The following is a 5,300-nucleotide window of genomic DNA, read 5'->3' as shown; positions in this document are numbered from 1 at the left end:
AACTAACTACAACAAATAATAATATAGAAAAGAACTGTTGAATCTGTTAATTCCAATATGTGAGGTACGGGAAGTAAAAAAGTCAAACAAACTTAACCATTCTAATGTTATAAAGTGCAGCTGACATTACACTTTCATAATGTAAGGTAGAAGAAAATGACACTGCTAATTTGAATACGTAAGGTACAGCTGAACTGTTTTACAGTTTCTTCGCGTATGTAGGGTACAACTGACTCTACTATATCAACATATAAAGGGGACACACGATTTTTCTTCAGATAGGGTACAGTCGAACTTTGCTTCAGATAAATTATATTCAGAGAATAAATCGTAGAATTTAGTAACTGAGGAATATAAAAAAAAAAGAAAAAGAAAGAAAAAAATAACATTTAGCTGAAAATCGTAAATGAATTATTTCTATGAAAAACAACTACATCAATTGATTTTGATATTGTTTATATTTTTATTGACTTTTATTCGAAGACTTTTCTCCACCATATAAGACAATATCTTTAATATATGGCACACCTTCCTTAATTTTCTTTTACAATTCCGTGTGTTATTGCTCTTTCATCAATGTTTCTAAATTTACTGTGTGGTTAGTATAGAAAATTTGACAGCTTCTCAGCACACCTTGGACCGATATCAGCGGTTTTCCGGGTCTGCTAAAGATTCCCAGTCGTAAATCAAAGTGTTGTATAAAGACTCACTGATGAATTCATACACACGCACTGACACATAAACATTTGAATGCTCTTTCATACACCTATGCATTCGTTTGTTCAAACGCATACTCAAACAGGCACACACACATGTGCACACATATAAGTTGTGAGTATGTTTGTGTGTTTGTGCTTACACTGATCTAATGAAAAAAAAAAAACACCTTCATGTTTATGTTGTAACCCTTGTTGCTCTTTCTAACAAATTGCGATTATTAAAAAAAATACCTAGCTAAAAATATTGTACGTCATACCTTTTCGATAAATAAAGCTGCAAAAAGCAAAATGATTACTTTACAAATTTCAGTTCTTTGTATACAGAAAAATAAAAATGATCTGATTAGTTTGTGGTTTTGTTAAACTTTTGCAAAGGATAGGTTACTAGTATTCTGTCCACAGAGAGAGACTAGTAGCTTAGAGCTATTTTTAGTGCATAATATGTCGGACAGAGGTGAACTCGTACTTCTAGTTGACAGAACAGCGCTTGCACTGACAGCACCGAATGATTAATTAGCTATCATTGAATTCACTAATATTATAAATATCTTTTCAACAATATCTTTTCAAAATGGCGGTGCCCCAGCATGGCCACAGCTCATGAGCTGAAACTAAAATCAATCAATCATAATACTACACACACAGTTATAGTGACCGTTCACTTCATTTTCCATTTTGCTGACGTCATCTACTCTTTGCGGTGCTTTACATTGTGAAATGGAATGCTCTGATTCAAGAAATTCTTTAAGATACTCTTTGTTTGGACATTATAATTTTGAGATTCTTTAGGTGCCATTTGTGTGTCTAGCATTTTGTTTTTTCTTTGAGTGTTTATTAGTTCTATGCTCAGGTGTGGTTGTGTGGTAAGAACTTTGTTCCTCAACTGTATGATTCCGGATTCACCCACACATGATAGCACCTGGGGCAAGTGCCTTTTACTATAACCCAAGCCAGTCCAAAGCTTTACGAGTGGCTGTGGTGGATGGAAACTGAAAGAAACCAGCCGTGTATGTGTGTGTGCGTGCGTGTGCGTATGTGTGTGTATTTATAAGTGTGTTAGTGTTTGTCTTGTTTCTTGTTCGTTTCGTTATGTTCCCGTAACTTACGAGTTAGGCAACAAAGATCAAGAGAATAAGTACCAGGCCTTAAAAAATAAGTACTAAGATCGATTTATTTGGATAAACCCTTCAGGGGGTGGCCCAATATCGCCGCAGTTCAATGACTGAAACACGTAGAAAAGAATTTGTTTTCTTTCCACCCCCAACATTATACATCTGGCATTGTTTCATTGAAGAATTTTCTGTTTCAAGTGAAACTGATGTGGTGTTTGCGTGCCCCAAAGAACCTCTACAATGTAGCTTTTCTAAATGTTATTATGACAAAAGGAATTTTACCAGTCTCACGTGAGTCTCATCGTCCATTTGAGTGGCTGGCTTATTAGGAAAGGTATTTTGCTTCAACTAAATTTTTAATAGTATGCATTACAGCATTTAATAGTTATCATTACGACGATTCCACCGAGGTCGACAGTACGCTTTCATCCTTTCGGGGCCGATAAAATAAGTACCAGTTGAGTACTGTTGAGTACTGGGGTCGATGTAATCGATTTAAACCCTCCATCGAAATTATTGGCCTTGTGCCCAAAATTTGAAACCATTATAATGATGATGATTATGAAAGCCATCATTATCACCAACAGAAATTTGTTGCAGTGACATTGTCACCATTACATTACAACCATAATACAATTAAACAAAGCTTCAGCTTAATGAACGAGCCTCTGTGTTGTCGTTTCTCTTGCTAAAAATAATAACCAAAACAATCGCAAATAACATCGTACAGTCAGTCTCAACCTCTTAACATACACATTTTTTTTTTCAATTTCCATACAAAAAATATCATTTTTTAAAATCCTTTATTTTGAATTTGCATAAAAGGAAGAATAAATACATAAAGTATTTTGGATCAGTTACAATTTATTATGAAGTTACTGGTAGAAATTATAGTTACTGAAAGTTAATGATAGACAAAAGGAATAACATCCTGATCGAAGTATTTCGGGTTAGAAATAAGTGATGAATACAGTACAGTGAAAGTATATTTTCGTTCAAATATATATTTACTAGACATATCTGAAAGAAAATATATAAGATAACTAGCAGTATCGCCCGGCGTTGCTCGGGTTTGTAAGGGAAATAACTATATAAGCATTTTTAGAGAGTTACTTCCCTTATAGACGCCAATTCGGGCTTTCTTAGCCATTTCTGTTTTGGTGTCTTCAAGCCATGAAGTCGTTGTTCTAAAAGAACGCTGGTCTCCTTGACAACGCTTTACGACGTTGATTTCCTTACACTCCCTTCCCCACAGCTTCACGAGGGAGGGAAGAAGGGGAGAAGCAAACAGGTGCAGGTGTGACCATGGACGCCAACTCCGCCGCCATCGACACACGAAAAATTATGCATTAAAATGGAATAAAAAATTATGTTAAATTATTTTTAAAATCGTAGACTCATCGTAGACGCGCGCTAATACTCAGACGGGCTCGATATGAATCACGACTATAAGATACCCGAATTTGGTTAAACTGAACCGCAAAATGTGGGAGTAGTTAGGAATCTAAATCGAAGGGGACAGACACTCACACAACTACAGTTTTATATATATAGATATGTTAAAAGTATATCAGATAGTATAGTCGTGTAAAACCCTAAACAGGCGGAATGGTCAAAGTTGGAATGCCTTGAGATGATCTGTTCAATCATTGTGGCAAGGAGATTAAATAAGAACGCCACCTCCATCCTGGTAGTGAAATAAATACGTAGTAACTTCTGGATAAATTTAATACAGAAGTTTCATGGCTATAAATTCTACGTATGCACAAGTATCTGTGTGTACGTACGCACACATGTCTGAGTGAGTACGAGAGTCCTTTGTTCATGCTTAGATGTGTTTGTGTATGTCTATGCGCGTTCGATGGTTTTGTACGTGTGTCTGTAGTGTACACCATGTACTACATAGCTGTTATATCTACGTAAGCGGAACCTGCAATTCATTTAGCTTCCATATTTCCATCTTATAGTAATGTCTATCGCACAATAAATGACAGAAACCTGAATGCCAAATCCTCCATTCCCTCTCTTCACTAAAGTGTGGTTATAACACCTTTATGGATATTTCTGATCACAAAAGATCAATCAGTAAAATCTATCAACTGTAAGTGATTACAACACGTAACCAAATCAATATATATGACGTGGAGGCGCAATGGCCCAGTGGTTAGGGCAGCGGACTCGCGGTCATAGGATCGCGGTTTCGATTCCCAGACCGGGCGTTGTGAGTGTTTATTGAGCGAAAACACCTAAAAGCTCCACGAGGCTCCGGCAGGGGATGGTGGTGATCCCTGCTGTACTCTTTCACCACAACTTTCTCTCACTCTTACTTCCTGTTTCTGTTGTACCTGTATTTCAAAGGGCCGGCCTTGTCACTCTCTTTGTCACGCTGAATATCCCCGAGAACTACGTTAAGGGTACACGTGTCTGTGGAGTGCTCAGCCACTTACACGTTAATTTCACGAGCAGGCTGTTCCGTTGATTCGGATCAACCGGAACCCTCATCGTCGTAACCGACGGAGTGCTTCCCAATAAATATGAATGCGATAATAAACGTATACCTGGTGATACTATAGTGGACCCTGGGGCCCTGGTTTCAGAGTTTGAGGAGTGTGGAATCACTTCTTACCCTCTATTGTTCCCAGGTCAACTCCGGTCCGGAGTGGCAGCACCTGTAGGGGTCCCAGCTATGGGTTAACTAGCAAACCCTCCTGCAATCGGGGTTGGGTGGGATCGGTAGAATGCAGTCGCCGTATTCCCTGCGTGGCGTAAGAGGTGACTAAAAGGGGCAGGAGCGAGTGGACGAGGAATCTTCTCTAGTAAATCCATATTCCTAAAAAGACAGCAAGAAAAAAACAGCTAAATTTGCAGCTTTAATCATACAAGTGAGAATGAAACGATCGGTCATTACAGATCTACTACCCACAGCCCACTCGCTATCGTGAGTGCTTGTTTTCATCTGAGTGGACTAGAGTGACCTGAGATCGAACACTCGACCTATGGAACATGAATCCAACGCGCTAAGTGCAGGGCAATATTTTTCCTGATAAAAAGAAACGCAAACTGAAAAGAGAAAATGAGAGAAACAGTCAAAGAATCGGAGAAAAGAGCATGTGTGTGTGTGTGTGTGTGTGTGTGTGTGTGTGCGTGTGTGTTTGTGCGTGTGTATATAATACACACGCACACACATTTACATAGATAAATTAATAACTAGATAGATAGAAAGATAGATAGATAGATAGATAGATAGATAGATAGATAGATAGATAGATAGATAGATAGATAGACAGATAGATAGATAGATAGATAGATAGATAGATACATACATACATACATACATACATACATACATACATACATACATACGTACATACATACATACATACATACGTACATAGACACATACATAATTTAGAAGTAGATGTATTCTAAGTGTTGACATACACGCACACATAACGCATTCATGCACACA

This window comes from Octopus sinensis, linkage group LG1, assembly GCF_006345805.1.
Source record: "Octopus sinensis linkage group LG1, ASM634580v1, whole genome shotgun sequence".
NCBI classification, from domain to species: Eukaryota; Metazoa; Mollusca; class Cephalopoda; order Octopoda; family Octopodidae; genus Octopus; species Octopus sinensis.
Note: the sequence above shows the minus strand (reverse complement) of the source record.